The 18,942-nt window shown below is 31.0% G+C and overlaps 1 protein-coding gene across 1 annotated transcript in view; it reads right to left on the reverse strand.

Moving 5' to 3' along the window:
* Nucleotides 1-18,942, reverse strand: part of LOC133186758 (proline-rich transmembrane protein 1-like) — a 304,313-nt gene that overhangs the window by 156,171 nt on the left and 129,200 nt on the right. The window lies entirely within an intron of this gene.

Consider the following 18,942-nt stretch of genomic DNA (forward strand, 5'->3'; position numbering starts at 1 on the left):
GTTTCAGAGAAGAAGCTGAAAATGTTAAAATGTTCACGCGCATCGCACGACGCACGACGACGGACAAAAACAGATAGCAATAAATCACCTGAGTTTACTCACGTGACCTAAAAAGATACCACCAGAAAAGCGAAAACATAAAAATAAAGGAAAATGGCGGATACTGCTTCAGTTCATTGAAAAGTGTTTTAAATTTATATATTTATCTTCGTTACTTTAATTTAAGCTTTATATTTTGAGAAGAACAACATATGTAATTCATTTTTAAACTATATGAAATAATCTGTGGGTATGTATTATCGTCAACATTAGAATTAAGTTATTAACAACAGAAAGACGCAAATGATATAAGACATAAGGAAATTATCAGTAAAGAAATTTTTAAGTTTTCGCTGCTCACAAGATATTTTGCTCTTTAACTGACCTAATTCCAAACAAAAATATTCAAAGCAAACACACTTTTGCTAAAAGAATTTGAAACAAATTTTAATCTTTTTTTGTTCAGAACTTCGTAGTTCATTTAAATTTGTACAGCAGCGATGATTTATAAATATGGGTGCATGTATGTAATACAGCTTTTTAAATAAACCGCAAAATTATTCATTTTCGTGAGAACAAATTTTCATGGTTTTAGGAAAAAAAAATATTGGTCTGAGGGGATTTGGTTTCATGGGTTCAGGAAAGACTTTATACTGCTAAATAGAATTTTAACATTTTGTGAGGACATGAATTCGTGGATCTCTTCATACCACGAAAACAATGAAAATTAACCCCCCACGAAAATTAGTGATTTTACAGTATTTTTAAGAATTCATTTCCAACATCAGCATACAAAATAATAAGAAAACACTTTATTGCATGGGTTCCTGTGCATTCTTACATGTAAGGCAATCCACAAAAAAGTAAGAACAAGTACGTATACGTAACAAGTCGTATTTTGACGAATTATAAAGACTATGAAGAATTTAACTCAAATCTTCCTGTCGTTTTTCCCTGTATTTTGGATGCATCAAACTCTTTTCGAACAAGCAAGGTCTGAATATATGTCAATCACAAGTACATAAAAACTGATGTACTGAGATGCATGTACATGTACATATATCCGAAACTGACAGGATTACAATTTTTAAACAGATTGTGAATAATTTAAGTTTCTCAACTCTATACAATCGCAGAGTGTGATAACTTTTACAGAACATAATGTTTTGTTTTTTTTTTAAATTTAAAAAAAAATTGGATTTTGTCTACATTTGTAATTTTAAAGCTTTTTTGAAAAAATCATATTCTAATAAATCGCTTTCATATCGACTCCACTCATTTACACTGACAGATAAAACGAAATAACACTTAGGTGTCAGTGTTATTTGTTTGTACATTTTTTCAAATTTCCCTGACAACATCCTCAAATCTGCTGCAGACTTGATGTAGCTGAAAGTATACGGAAATAAATATAAACTGATATCTTTATCCGGATCCCAGACACTCAGCGATCCAGAATATTGTGATTCTCCAAACCTTTCACTTAAATCTAGAGACTTCATCCTTAAGTCAATTTTAGATTTATCGTCAGATATGAAAATTATCGCGCCATTCTCTTCTAGTTTATCTGCATCTGTAGAGTGTTGATCATCATTTCTTATCATTTCATCTAGAATTAAAAGAAAATTTAAAATATGAAGATAACCAGTGATCGATCTCCAGAAATCCACAAACAATACAAATCTGTGAACAGGACATAAAACACGAATTCTTGGAAATTCCAATACGTTGGGTCAGGTGTCTAGGAGGGGTAAGCATCCCCCTGTTGACCGGTCACAATTACTTTATATCAGTCTAATTTATCTTAAAGGTTTAAATTACATACAGATTTATCATAATATCACAACAGCAAAATAAATTTCACAAAAATGCAGCTCGTATTGCTTTAACCGTTGTTTACTTTAGCATATGCTTTCATACTTTGATTTATAATGAAGCTTTACTATAGAACTTTCAATTGAAATTAAGAGTTTTACTGTGTCTTAAATTCTATTCCAATGATATATTTTTTTATGTAGTTTGTGAAAATACAAGTTACTTCTTTGTTTTAATTTCAAAAATTTGCATAAAAAAAATTGGGAAAAAATGAAATATAAGAATTTAAACTTAGGAGTAAAATACTTTAATTTACAGTAGTAAAAACTTTGATTCTCTATAGTACGACAGTTTTGAGAAACAACAATGGCAATAATTAAAGATGGATCGGTCATAAAAAAAGCTTTGAGAAAAAGACTCAAGAAGAAAGTAAGTCGGTTATGTTCTAAACTATTCTTAAAAAAAGATTTAAGAAATATGTCTTTAATGAATAGAGATAGTATTGTGAGCAATGGTCCTTAGGAATATAAAATTTCTTTTACCTAACAATACCTCCATTTGCTCCTCGTTCACATCACCTCTCGTGTTTTTTGCATATGTCAAACCAGTTTTTGTGTGGGCTGATTCTAAAGCAATAAAAAGAGGATTGCAGATAGACCTTGCATTTTTACGGAAGTGCCTCGTTTAATACAGACTTTGGATATATCTTAATCAGCTTGTTTATATATATATATATATATATATATATATATATATATATATATATATATATATATATATATATATATATATATATATATATATATTTTCTCTGTTTTACATTTTATTATATCTGTTTCAGGATTGATTTTGCTTTTACTATGTTATTCTCTTAATTTGAAACAATACTTATTATAAGGGTATTTCAAGACCTATTATGTCTGGCTTTTCTATTAACGTATCCATGGTAAATTAGAGGCTTTGAAAAAAAAGATCGTAATTTGCAATTTTATGTTATGAAACCATTATAATATATGCTACAGTGGGCAATATTTTCAAGTATTATTGAGTTACTGCTTACTTAGCTGGACAGCACAGAGGTGTAACAGAATTAATAATATTTTCGTTCAGAATGCATTCTTTTATTCATTTCATACTGGACGATCGGTATCTAATCAAAATATACTTAATATATAATTTAGTTGTAATATTTCATACATCATATTTTCATGAGATATAATGTTCACCTCTATTCTGTCTTCTTCTCTTTCTCCATAGGAATACAGCACACACTGTGAGGATAATCAATACAACTGTACACACAGTTACAATGATAATTGTCGTGTTGTCTATTCCCTTCTCTCCCCCAATGACCACGTCTGTTTTTACACTCCTTATTGAAAAAAAAAGAAATAAAAAATCAGGTTGAAAATGTTTGTTTTCAGTAAAATTCACATTTGTACTTGGTTTCTATATTGTACTTAGCTCACGTTGTTTTGGCAGTTGTCGTAGTAGCAGAAAGCAAACACCTAGGATCTGCAAAATAAGATAAAAACATATATATATATATATATATATATATATATATATATATATATATATATATATATATATATATATATATATATATATATATATATATATATATATATATATATATATAATGCTCACTGCATGGAGAGAAATACATCGGTCAAACCGGATCCAAATTTACCGCCCGCATGCCAGCAAATCAATAATCCTGGCATCAGAATCACTCCATGCAGTGGCATTTCGACATTTGCTCTCAAGGAAACTACTGTGTCTTTCTATTTTAAGCCGGTATGAGATTAGTAAAAGAGAACTTTTTTATAAATCTATTGTCACCAAAACTGAACTAACATTAATATATATTGTGTGTGTGTGTGTGTGTGTGTGTGTGTGTGTGTGTGTGTGTGTGTGTGTGAGGGTGTGTGTGTGTGTGTGTGATATTTAATGGAGGATAAAATTTGTATCATTTAAGATTTTGATAAATAATGTGAAGAAAATTCATTTACTTTTAATGACCTTAGTATACTAATCATTCCAAATTACCAAATCTGCTTGTGATTTTGTATTCAGAATAAGTGATAAATATACATACAAAGATATACTGCATTTGACCAGAAGGTTGCTGTGGGGCAGTCGTTCAGCCGTGAGTTACAAACATAGACATCTATTCGTTTAGCTCTGGAATTATATTCCGGACACATTCCTTAATAAAAGGACATGACAAATAGTACGTTTGTTATAAAAACGTTGAAGTTTGACAAACAGGTTCTTTGGTGTCAAAATAGTAAGAATCAAACCACTTTCTTCTGTTTATTGCGCTCATACGTAAGGCAAGTTACTTTATGTTTATGGTGAAAAAAAATTATGGTAACTTCAGGAAATTTTGGTTTTTACGAACCATAAACTAACATCTCTTTTTTCAATATCATTTTTGTCCATGACATTCAATTATATTAATATTGATATATTCACAAACCATCTTGAATCCATACATTCTGGAGGCACTTTTCTACAAGGTTTCCATTCTCATCCCGCAAACAGTGGTAGTAGTTTGGTTCTTTACACTGTATGGTCATAGAAGCCCTGTTCCAGTCAGCTATGGATAGTGAACATTTCAGTATAGCTTGAGTCACCATGCATTGCCATATCACAAGTCCGAAAATGACGTACATTTCATCGAGACTGGGAACGTTTATTTTTTACTACCTGTTAAAGAATACGATCATCATATGTCAAAAAGTATTTAAGAAACCATCATTTATAGACATAATTTCATGAAATTGTTTTAAGGTGGGTGTAGAATAAAAAAACGTATGTTGTAAATAACAACGTATCACAAAACTGTCACACTAGAATATAATTATGTAAATTTCTAAGTAACTGAAAAATATTACAGATATTTTAATCAACATTATATTTTCCACTATATTCATAATTAAGCTTATTGGATGTAAAGAAATTTAAAGGTTTGACTTTTTTCCCTCAAAGATATTTCAAACTGCTTAATTTAAATGAAATGTATGGAGATAACAAACAGCTCAAAAGTCCATTAAATAATAAAAATTTTAGAGCAGAGCAAACACGGACCTCTAAAACATCAGAGGTGGTCAGGTGGGATCGGGTGTCATGGAGGAGTGAGCATCCCCTGCCGACCGGTCACATCCAGTCGTGTGCTATTTGTCATGAAAGGGAAATAACAGGAAAATCTGTCGACAACTCGGTGTGTAAATAATGGCCTACTAATTAGTATGAAAAACGTCAGTCAGCATTTGACTTAATGATAAATTATATTTGCTGACAAGGTCATTGTATCGACCAAAGACCTTACGAAATTTAAAAGAGACTGCTAATATTCTTGTTTTATCAACTTGTTTGCCAATAACTTACCTCGTTTTAGAAATTGTTCATATGTAGAGCATGCTCTTGTAATAATATGTAATAATCTATCCAAGTTTTTCCACGTTCCATGGCTGTCAATGCCATAAAAACAAATGAATGTATAATTTTGACAGTTTGAAGTTTTACATTGACATTATTTCAAACTGTACGACAAAGACCTTTAAGATGTACAAATTTGTTATAATCCCCACTTGGACTGAAAGATTAGAATTTCAAAACATTAGGAATTTAGGTACCCGTACTTACTCTTCTTTCAACTCCAGTAATGTAGCACTGTAGTCAGATCGGATTAATATGCATGTATGATAATGATCTCAAAGCAAATATTGTAATTTTGGGGTTTATTTAAATTATCTTCGTGTTAATCATGAAATGATGATTTGATAATATTGTTATTGTTAATGGGACACTTTAAGGGAACAATAGTCTGAGACTTTATATTCGATACTTTATCTCTTAAAAATCGTTACTGATACTATCCGATTTGTTGTATGATTCTTTACTGTAGAGATGTAATAGCTTGCTTATCAAGAAAGAATGGAGATCAAGTCTTCATGTGAAGGTTATGGCAATTTTTTTTTTTTTAGAAATATCAAGTCAACAATTTTCCAACTGTGTATTAAGGGAAAAGGGTCAAAAAAGGGAAATTGTATAAGTTTTATGTATTGGTGGCATTTGTAATGGTACATTTTTCAAGAAACACTGGTAACACCGATAAGGTGTTTACTTTCTTTAAAAAAGACTTTTAGTATGTTTCCATCGAATTTTTTTTTCTCATATTTTTTTATCTGGTGGAGCGTATTACTTTTCCATTAATATTTGTATGCCGAGCTTAAGAACGTTGTGTTGGCGTAAATACTCGTTGCAATAATAAGGTCACGGTAGCTAAGTCGGTAGAGCGCTCTCTCCGTGATCGGAAGGTCGTGTGTTCGAATCACGGCCGCGACTGACCTAAGTCGATAAAAAATAGGTAGCAACTGTTCCTTAAATTCGCCAAGCGCTCAGCACTTTGAAGTGAAAGTTGCGGGTCCTTCGGATGAGACCTTAAAAACGGAGGCCCCGGTAGGCGTTGGCACGATAAAGAACCCTCACTGCAGTATGGCTCTGAGTCTTAATTTGAAGCCTTCACCGGTATATGGTGATGTCTCTATATAAGTGAAAAATTCTCGATCGACGTAAAACGACATAAAATCACTCAATCAACTGTTGCAATAATAACTGATATTTCCGGTCATGGTTAATACATTGTACTACACATTTTCTGTAAATTAGGAAATACTGGGAATTGCAAAGTTGTTTTCTTAATGTAAAACATGATTCATAAATTAAAAAAAAGTTAATAAACATAGTATGTATTAAACTTTAATCTACCTGTTCAGTGTGTCAGAACTATTTATTTTAGTCCTGTTTACCCCTATGCATTCTGTATATGTGTAATTGAAAAAAGTCAAATCTCCCTGGCTGTCTGTTAAACACACATGATTTTCTGATGAGAGTTTCTTTTCATCTTTGTTTTTAATCCAAGAACAAAACAAACTTGTTTCACTGCTTATATAAACGCTATAAATATACTTAAAGGTGTTGTTTAATTTTCGAGAGATTGGGAAGAGGTGAAAGGCCTCTTCATAAGTGTGACAATTAGACCATGCTCTTTACACCACTTAACGATTTGCTTAAATCCTTCTCAAGTTACATAAAATTAAAACCTAACTAGGATTTATGGACCCATCTACATGTTTACCTGTGGTAAGTACTGAAAGAAATTATAATGATTTATGAGTAATCTGTGCTGTATTTGTAAAAAGACATATTAATAGGAATATAGAAATTTATAAACTAGAGATAGTGATTAGATAGCTATTAAGGACAGATGATACAAACAAACTTTTGTCAACAAATTTGAAAATAACAACTTCAATCATGTTTAGGTAAGTAAAATGAACAAGTTTAACCGTATAGTTTTTAATTTTTCATTCAAAGTTTCACAAAAATGAGATTTGAAATGACAAATATTTATATAGATTATGAAGGATGGTTGCTGAAAGGTACAATTTAAAACATCATAGAAGGTTTACAAAATTCTTAATATTTTAGAAATTTATTATTTGCATCATTTACAACAGAAATAGGCCCAAAAATATATACCAATCCAGATATCCATTTTTTTTGTTTGTATCATCTGTCCTTATGGCGCACTCAGTCATTCTACGATAAATGGACCAATTCAGAGTAAAAAACATGAAAAAATAATTGTTTCAAATAGCAAAATGAACATCATAATTCTCTAAAGGACCTATCAGTGAACTTGAAAACAAAGAATTGTCCACAAATCTGGTATCGTTAACTTTTTACAACAGTTTAAAGATATCATTGATTTTAAGGTAATGTTACGAAAGTTAATGCTTGATCAAGCCTTATTATTTTTTTATAAAGCTGAATTTGACCAATTTTTCGTTTCTGATGTTCAGTAAAGAACGCTAAAGTATGATTCATGAAGTCTCGCATGAATCCGAATTTAAATTAAATTTTCGGGAAAAATATCGTTACGGAAGTTAATTCCCAGCAATAAAAGTTAAAATTCTCTTCAATAGTTAAAATCAAAGTTTGTTTTAGGATATTAAACAAAAGTATGAAGTATTTCGCTCCCAAAATAATCAAAAATTTTATACCTTAAATGCAAAAACTTTCCTGAATTACCGTTACGGAAGTTAAATTTTTAAGAGAGACAACTGTTTTTGTCCAATTCATTTTGCTATGTCGAAAATGTAATCGTGTAAAATAGCTGACTCGCAACTAGAATCGATGATATAAGGTTCCGTGGTCACTTTCAGATAAGTTTTAGTTCTTTTTGAAATCTGCATTCTATGCGTGAAATTTAAAACAAAATCGTTTCGGAAGTTAATCGATTTTAAGCGACATGCTTATAAATTCGCATGAAAGGAGATCTATGCATTTCTTTGCGAGAAGTGGTTTGATTTCTTTTTATATAGGATAAAAGACATTTTTATAACATTCATTGCACTCTATTCGGAACGATTTTACGGCTGAAAATTTCATCTTGAAATTTGTATATAAATGAAGCGACATTAAGATTTGCAGTGGAATATGTTTTTCAACATTACATTATGTTCATATCAAAACTTTAACTGCATATATATCGGTGAATATTTACAAAACCATGTGTGTATTTTAAGTCTTAGAGTTGAAATCGACCTTTAAATTTATAATTAAGATATTACAACGGTAAATTTGCAATCGACATGAAAAATTCTTAATTGGTCATGTTTTTGTAGAATGACTGACTACATTTGCATACCCCCACAGGCATGATTTGAATTATGAAACATGAAGTTTTACTTAATTTCCGAGTATTTCCAGGGAAATACCAGTAAATCCCTAGGATTTCCAATATTTCCCATTGAACCGGGGGAAATATGAGTATTTCTGTTTTTTGCCGACCCTGTAAACATAAAGCAAATTTACAGAATAACAAGGCGTTGCAATGTTGACAAAATTGTACGAATATAAAGAAATAGTGGTTTCAAGAGCATTTGAACCAGGATGAATAATGAAACTCTAAAAATATTGTAAGCAACAGTGATATCTTTTCTTTTCTTATTCATGACATCGGCGTTCAAAATAACTGAGCTAATACTTTGCACCAAAAAGGAATATGGTGTAACTCGAAGAACTGTCCGAGTTGTTCTACTTATATAATCTTCCTATAAGAGCCTTTCGAAAAATATCAAACTTTTTTTCTGAAGCAGACCTGAAAAATTATGGACCTAAAGATTATTAATTTGTTTTGATTCTGTGGATATCTGAATATCAACATTATCTATTGAATTACATGAAGTGACTGCTAATTACGTGGTTGTCATTGTCAAATTAGTTGATTTTCGTACTTACTTTATTATTTTACAACGGACAACGACATGACACTTTATCTCCCTTTATTTACATACAACAATCGTTGTAATTGTGCTATATCTAGGACATAATCAGAAAAAATATTCCAATTGATATAATAACAATCGAAGCAAATTAATCTAAATCTTACCTCGAGAGAATCAATCAGATTTTGCTTTGCTTAGTTCACGATGTCGAATAATATTGTCACGCAATTTGCTACAAACGTTTTTACTGGCAAATAAATTAAATACTTGGGTTTTAAATTCTGATAGCTTTGTTATCAAGCCTTCCGCTAAATAGAACATTTGTTTTGGGATAAAGGTCACGCCATATTGGAGTTCAGATTACCTGTAATTTTGTTTTCTTAATTTGCATTTTTGTGAAGAAGAGGGTGCAGCAGACGCTCTTCCGTAAGTTTTGCTTTCCAAAAAGTCTACAGGATCTATAATACAAGACATTTTTCAACACCCAATTATTTTACCGTACGGTTACCTGAGGAAAGGGAGTTGTCTTACGAGTACAGGTGACATTTACCTAAAGGACCCTAAACTCAAAATGCCAATAATCGGTATACACATCATATTACACAGGAATTCTGTCTTTGGTAAACAGTGTCAACATTACACACCTTTCTTGTGTAATTTTGAGTGAAACAAAACAATTTTAGTAAATACATGTATAAAATTTATCAAGTCAATATTTTCATGGATGTTTAAATTAAAAAAAAAATGCATAAAAATTTCTTAAACTACTAAACTATTATACCAATGATATATTTCATATGTCAGTGAAAGAAATAAATACAAGGCTTGTTCGGAAAGTTTGCGGATCACGTCAATCATCGTTTTACTACTTTCAAGAAATTCAAAATAACACACTATCATATGTAAAAAAAAAAAAAAAAAAAAAAAAAAAAGATATTTTACTGATGTGTGAAGTTTCATTCCATTCGATCTTATCAAAATCAAATTTACTTCATTTAAAAATCAACATGTTTGGTAACCCCGGAGCACACTTTGCTTACAATTGTTCCAGTATTATAATTTTGTTTGTTAAAGATTATTTCTTTTTCTGCTTTACTGTTCTTTCACAAGATCAGCAACTGCATGCGCAGCACCTTTTTCTTTCCAAGACCTTACTTAAAGTTTTGGTCAGATTTTACAGATAATCCGTTTCCTCACTGATCGTCCTCGTTTGATACAGAGTCTACCAGGCGGCCATCACACACACACGCACGACTAGCTTTTGACAAATCACATGCTTTCTACAGCATTTTTAGAGTTTATTATGGAATTTTCCAGAGAACAACACAAAAACAAACAGCAATCGATTTTTTAAGTTTAGAAACAACATAGATCTGTAATCAGGGTATAAAAATAAAGACCCCCAGAAATTGAAAAGGTGAATATTTTGGACGCCATTGTTAACCGTAGGTAAAAAATTGAGTCTTTAAGTAAAAAATATATGACAGAAGTCCGCGAACTTTCCGAACAACCCTCGTAATAATAGGTATATGTTTTGACAAATGGTTTCTTCCTCAAGAGGAGAGTAATTATCAGAAATTCTTAATTTTTCTTGCAAACACTGGTGCCTATGATGGCCATTTACGAACAAAGACCTTCGAGGATATTCGAACTATGATCGTGACTATTTTTTACAACTATGAAGAGTTGATTTTTTTAATTCATTTCTTGTAATATATATTTTTTATCAAATATAGAATTCACCAAAAATTATTAACGTTAAAAGAACAACCTTAAACTACAGTGGGTATTGTATATGTATAAACCAAAGATAATCTTAAAGTTTACTTTTTTGACATATATGTCTCCATAAAAGATGTGATAAAAAAATGTTTCATAATTTTCACACTGAATATATGCTATCAGTGTTTAACTATCTGCTCTCAATTGTTTTATTCTATTTTATTATTATTTTAAGTGGGGATCAAATCCCAATTGCGGTCCCTTCTCTGCCCCTCCATCTTCACTTTTTGGAGTTGACATGTATTAGAAAAACTTTGGTTAAAAAAACCATAAGAATGTACATATCATGTATCAAGGATTGTTATAATCAGCTTGTCTTATTGTCTTGAAGAGATAAAATGATGACAATACTCTCAATTACTCAACTGTACAATTATATTATGGGGTTTTATAAGTTAACACTTTTTTCAAATAAAGCAATACAATATAATCAAAGAAAACAGTAAATTATAGCTGTAGCATGGAAACTTAGACTATCTAATTGGCTTTTAAAAGCATTTATTACGAGAGGACAATCTAAGATCATAACCTCCGAAAATATCATTCGACAATAAATTCCTTTTAACTAAACATGTCTTCAAAATTATTAGAGTAAATTATAGTGTCTAAAAAATCAAATGTAAATGATGATTCGATTTGCCAGAATTTTAAAAGGTAAATTGAACTATTTTTGATCAGTCTTAACAGAGAAAGTTTACTTTCATAGTAAAGAGTAGTATGGAGGACAGTTATGTATTTTTAATGAGAAATGTATGGAGACAACGAACAGTATTCAAGCTCAAAAGTCCATTTAGCAATACATATTTTGGAGCATTGCAAACACAGACCTCTAAAACATCAGAGGTTGGATCAGGTGCCATGGAGGAGTGAGCATCCCCTGCCGACCGGTCTCACCCACCGTGTGCTCCTCGTCATGATCGGGTAATAACGGAAAAATCCGTCGACAAATCAGTGTGTAAATAATGGCCTACTAATTAGTATGAAAAACGTCAGTCAGCATTTGACTTAATGATAAATTGTATTTGCTGACAGGGTCATTGTATCGGCCATAGAACTTATGAAATGACGACTTTAAGCGAGACTGCTGATATTCTTGTTTCATCAACTTGTTTGTCAATAACTTACCTTGTTTGGAGATTGTTTATAAGTAGAACATGCCCTTGTGTATCAAATCAACTGAGAGATATAAACCAAATATGCAAGTGAAGAAAGTATATTGCTGCATACGTAAGGGAAGTTGACGATTGAAAAGTCATAACGTTTATCATAAAGTTTGGTAATACATTCATTAAATGACTATATAAATAAATTATGAAGAAAAAGAAAATTAATCAAGCTCGAAAGTTCATTGGACCTATACATATTATGAGCAGAGCAAACATGGTCCGCTAAAACATAAGATATGAAAAACAGGTGCCATGGAGGAGTAAGCATCCCCTGTCGATCGGTCACACCCGCCACATGTTCTTGGTCATGATCGGATTAATTGGAAAATCCGTAGACATTTCAGTGTGAAAATAGTGACTTAAAACAATTTGTGTGAAAAACAAGGTCATTGTATCGACCATAGAATTTGCGAAATGTTAACTTCAAACGAGACTGCTTACATCCTTGTATCATCAACTTGTTTTTCAATAACTTGCCTCGTTTAAGAAATTGTCCGTACCTAGAACATACTCTTGCATGTTATTGGTAAATTGAACTCATTTCCCCTTATTGAAAGAAATTCTTCGTCATTTTCCATTTTTAAAACATCCATTTTTAATAACAAACCAATGCCATCCACTTACTTTAGTTGTGGACTTCGGCTTATTACATACAAGGATTCGTCACAACTGTGAGTTTAATAGCGACATTTATCGATGTAATGTAATTTTGAATTCCATTTCCTCTTGTGAAAGATACTCATCATTTTTCTTCTCATGCAAAAAATATACAAAAGCCAAAAAAGACTTTTTTGACAAATTTCTGCGAAGACTTGATCCTTTGATTATTATTATGTTTTTCTGTGCTTATTCCTTTTAAACTGTGGCCCGTATGTCCAAATATGTTTTATATAATTCACATGCAGGGAAAGGTTTTAGAAGTTTTGCCCGATCCCAATTGTAAAAGTTGAAGATGACAATAAAATATGTTCAAGCCATGCTCTTGCGTATAGAATCAACTGGGAGGCATAAACTCCATATACGAGGGTTGTTCGAAAAGTTCGTGGACGATGTCAATCTTTGTTATACTACTTCCAAGAAATTCAAAATAAGCACAATATCATGTGTAAAAATATTTGTTTTGTTGATCTGTGAAATTTCATTCCATTCGATTTGATAGAAATTAATTTACTTCATTTTAAAATCAACATGTTTTGTAACCACGGCGCACACTTAAAAGCAATGTAACGTCAAAAACATAGCGTCAAGAGTTTCTTAAAAATTCTATCCCTATACATTCACACAGTATAGTCCAATACCCACGTATTAAAAACCTTTTTCAATCACTTGACATTTATTTCTCTAACAATTGTTCTCATTTTATAATTTCCTTTGTTAATGTTTAATTTCTTTTACCTCTAAACTGTGCTTTCACAAGATCAGCAACTCTGAAGCGCCTACGTCTTTCTATGACGTCCCAACTTTTAAAAGTTTTCGTTCAGATTTTTACAGTTAAACCGTTTCTTCACAGATCGCCCTCGTCCGGTACAGAATCTCTGTCACTCAAATACCGCCTCTACCATTTACACACACATCACTACTCGCTTGTGGCATATTATCTGATTCCTCCAACATTTTTAGCGTTTATTCAAGATTTTCCCCGAGTATAACACAAAACGGCATCTGCTGCTCCGTGACGTTCTACAACGTCATCGTTTTTGTCGTTTTCAATGAGGACTACCTATCTTCTCAAATTGATTTCTTTTAACCGAAGCAAAATATTAAGCCATAATTTGGAATACGAATCGCTGTAATAGTTCTTAATTTAACCGTCTAGGATTTTTTCGTTTTTGCTCCATTTTACAGAGAAGATGACTACAGACATTATTTAGTGTATTGTTTGTAAATTACTAACGTTTGACCTGCGCCGCGATCCGATTTTTGCAGTTTTTAATTATGGATAAGTTTTAAATAAATCATGATATTTTTGAAAAATTTAATACAAATCATTTAAATTTATTGTTAAAATATTTCTACCAAATTTGGATAACGTATGACGTTAAATAAAAAAGATATGACAGAAGTCCACGAACTTTCCGAACAACCCTCGTACAGGTGATAATAGGATATTGCTACATAAAAAAGGGAAATTGTTGATAGAAAAGTTGAAGACACCACGTTTTTTTATAATGTTTACTTGTTAATTTGCCATCAATTTCTTTCTCTAGTAAAATATCCAAATAGAAAACAGATGTGTCAGACTCTGTGCAGTCTTTTATTTTGATTTCAAATGGATATATCTAATCAACGTTTAGAAATGAATATTCCTAGTTTATAAATAAATATCCAAATTTTATCTAAACTTCTTTTAGCGTACCTTTGATTTACAAATGTTTACTTAATTTAACAATAATAACTGCTAAAATGTTTACATCAACACAGAGGTGCACAATTACTAGTATGTATATTTTCTAGAAAAATTTCTCAGAAAAAAACTTGAAATATACATCACAACAGATTGCAAATGTTGTACAAATAATATAATAGGTTAATATCTACTGATAAAAGAACCAAGGAACAGAAGCTGGACAACAAAAGCATGTTGCATTCCTTAAATATAACTGCTATATCTTTCAATTTTTAATACATTATCTTACAAAGTGGACAATTTCTCAGTATTTCCGCTAGGTTTTGGTCTTTTCCCCAAATCGATAAAGGAAACAAAATGATGAATTTCGATTCATTGTTAATGACAGTGTGTAAAACTTCAATAAGTGTTCTCTTCAATTCCTCAATGCTTATTTCTTGATCTGAAAGTACCCAGTCTCTAAAAACATACAATCCTTCTGACTTATTTTTCATCCATTTGTTAAATCCATTTGCAGCACTTGCATTTTCACCCAACATCCCGGCTGCCTCTGCTATTTTGGTTTCATCTACTGTTGCGTACGAGGGAATAAATATTATTCTTTTCTTCTTCTCTTTATTTTCTTTTATCTTCTCTACGAGATCTAAAAATAAATTAATGCTACCTTCAAACCAACTTTAAAAGTAACCAAAGAGTCATTCAAACTTTTGGCTCTATAGAGTAACCCTCCAAAAATCATCCCAGTTAATTATAACAGTAGAGAGACCTATTTTTCAACATTAAATCTAATTTTTTAATGCTTGCTAATGTTCACTAGTTACCACAATCATATGCTAATTATTTTACGTCAATGGTATTTGAAGTAGTATGGATTATATATAAAGCTACATGAAGTAGACATTTAATTTCAGTATTTTTATTTTGGTAATTAAAAACAGCATATTATTGATTCATTTCGTACTAATATGTCCTTAAAAATAGAGTTAAATTAATTTATCAAAATAACACTTATTCTGTTAGCCGCCGGGTTTACCAATCAAATCTGCAGCGCAAATGACAAAATTTACATCACAATATTGTCAACCTTGAAACGAGCTCAAAACACATTATAATACCGCATATTTCTAAATTTTATTTTGTAATAATAAATTACTGATCTTTCTACTTATAGTGTCAATTTCTCTTCATATCATGATTAAAGACATGGAATTAATTTCTGAAATTGCAACTGAAGGCTCGCTTCAGTTCAAACTTTTTTTCCCATTTCAACCTAAAATACTTTTGTTGTTTTAAAAGACTAATGTTGGAAATTTATAATGTTTTGGATGAAATTTAGAACAGAGGGTCATTGCACCTTAAAAGAACGATTAAGATTAGAACAAAATCAAAACAAACCATTTATCTGTACATCAAGGCTTGTAGAATCATCTTCAGTTTTCAGACTTGGGTTATTGCTATTGCCTAAAACAAACAGGTCAAGATCTTGCTAAACATACAGGTGGAAAGAACTTTTCTTATATAATTAGGAATTAAACATTTTTGCTATAGATAAAATATTATTGTTGAAAACTTATAATGAATAAATGAAATGTTACCTTATTTTATAAAATCATTACTGTTATCATAATGCATTATGCTTTTCTTGTAACTATCAGTGTTTAATATGCTTTGTTTTGAAATACAAACTTTTTGAAGGATACTATTGATTACTATAGTCACTTCTTGATAGCAATTACAAAAACTAAGGAAATAAAGATAATCTTCTAGATTTCATGTTGCTTCAATTCTCTTGATAGCTTTTTTAAAGTTTACTTTGCTAGCCTGTAGTTATTAAATATATTGAAATGCCTGATGGAAAAACATAATGGTGCATAGGTCCTCCAGTCTTCTCCGACACACATGCATGTATGCCCTCTGCATGCCATACACACAAAAAACAAAAGTCAAATTACCCTAATCTATGTCCATCAGAACCGACACAGAGCATTGCTTAAAGAATAATGGCACGCTTTCCTGACAGATAGAAAATCGATTGTTTTTATTTCTACACGCTGCCCTAAATATTTCCAAAAATGAATTATTTTATTGCATGTAAAACTGAGGATTATCGTTATTAGTAATCATTATAATGTTGACACTACAATGATATTTACGACACTTCAGTATGGATTTCTTATAGTATTTCATTTAAATACATGCACTTTATTATGATGGCATATAATTCACGGTAGGTTGAGAATCAAAGTGTACACGTCCACACAACAAAATATATCATTTACCCTTTTCCCTTACTTTTTAATCTTATCTAGATGTATCAAACATACATTTATCCTCTATATTTTAATGAATACAAGTTATGCTTGCTTGATTTCATTATTTTCATAAAATATTATTGATCCAGTATTATATGTACCTTTTAACATTTTCTCTTCCTCGGATGACTGGTTTTCTGTTTTTTCTCTTCCATTATTAATTCTTTCTCTTAACTCAGTTGATGCTGAAATTTAATGCAAATCAAGTTTCTTTCGCTTTGAACTAAAGGACCAGGCAATATATATCACCAGGATGGGACAGGTGAAAATAATAATAATAATAATAAACAAATGATCCCATACATTACAGAATGAAAAAAGTATTCTTCCAATTCTCATTTCGTCTCAAATTAATATCCATACATATTTTTTTTAAAAATCTCCCTTTAATTAATTAGCATAAGCCACTAGTTGATCATTAAGACAGTCAAATGATATTGGTGTGTTTTCTTAATTGACCATAACTTTTTTTTCAATTAGTTGTTAAACTTGTTATTGCTTTTCTTGTAATAGCATGTACTTTTTTTAATTTGAAATGACAGAGTTAGACAATTTCAAAATGCAAGAGGAGGGAGAAGAGAGTATTGTTCCCAAGACTAAATTATTGAAAAAAGGACGACGAGTAAGCATCCGCCATTAGCCTTATGTATTGATCAGATAAAGGGGTAGCCCGTAGGCAAAATTATTGCCGGTCTCTAATGTTATGCACCTAACCTATAATGGTGATAAATATTGAGTGTTCCCTAACATGGTATATCAAGAATATGTTGAAAATTACCTTTTCTGCGTCTCCTTCTATAAACTATATATCCTACACTGAGAACAAGTAATACACGGACGATTATGCAACAGATAATAATTATAATTGTAATGATTGGTAAGGCATTGGATGTCTTCTCAAAAGTTGATGTATCATTGGTAGAAGCACCGTCCTTTGTTGTTGTTATATTCGTTATCATTACAGGAAAGGTGAAGGCATTTATCTTATTTGCATCATCTGCCTTAAATTACATATTTATGAAAATGCTTTCAATCCCAGTTTGAAAGTATTTTTCATCCAAATTTCTTATTTCTTTACATAACAGATAACATATGATGATTGGAACGTCCCATCTTTGATGTCTTTAGTTTCTTTGGAGACAAATGACTTTGAAAACATTCTATTTTACCTAACATTTCATTAGTCTCTGTCTCCTCAATATGTTCTGTGTTTCCAGCTCGGTCATTTGTAAGACCAGAATCAGCGAGGAAGTTTGGATCTAGACCCATGAAATAAAAGAGACATGATTATTCAAGAAATAAACAACGTTTTTTTTTTTTTTCAGTGAATATGGCCTTATGAATAGCAATTGCTCTTCTGACATCTGATGCGCACTAGTATGTTCATGGAATCTGGTTATTACTTATATTTACATTCCGAGATGTTAAGAATGACAGAGGAAAGGCTCACTGTAATTTGTTACACGACAGCTTGTTATAATTGAAAAAAAATACAACTGATGGAAATAAATCAGCAGATTACTTTACCAATACATTTTAACTCTGTATGATCCACATATAATATTCAGAATATTTCTAAACACCAATTTGAAAAAAAACAACTGTTTACATTTCTTATATATATATATATATATATATATATATATATATATATATATATATATATATATATATATATATATATATATATATATATTGAACAGCATTCTCCATGCGAGAGTTTGACACAGCCTGTGCATATGCTAATATTGCGTTTAAGGAGGTATAAGTGCTGTAAGCACTGAGCTAAAAAAAATGATACCCCCCGTCTCCCATATGTTTATAAAAGCAAAGTGCATGTTTTTCTCTGGTAGATCCGAAAAAGTGTTCTATCAAAAAAGTGTTCTATGTTGTGAAATTTGAAACCCGAAATATGTGTCAGATCAAAAAGTAAAATATGAGGTTCACAATCTCCCTTTGTAAAGATTCTGTGAAAGCATCATTAAATTATATCAAGTGGTATAGGATTAGTTGCGGATAAGAAATGGGTCCCCTAAATATTTTTGAAAAATGTCAGTGTCTATATTTTGCTATTGGAAACCCGAAATATGTGTCCGATCAAAATGTAAAATAGCAGGTTCACAATGGCACTATAAAACAAAAATTTTGTGAAAATAGCATTAAACATTCAGTGGTAT

The sequence above is a fragment of the Saccostrea echinata genome, unplaced genomic scaffold (genome assembly GCF_033153115.1).
Source record: "Saccostrea echinata isolate AGI-Se365-2 ecotype Australia unplaced genomic scaffold, CSIRO_AGI_Sech_v1 ptg000014l, whole genome shotgun sequence".
Classification (NCBI taxonomy): domain Eukaryota; kingdom Metazoa; phylum Mollusca; class Bivalvia; order Ostreida; family Ostreidae; genus Saccostrea; species Saccostrea echinata.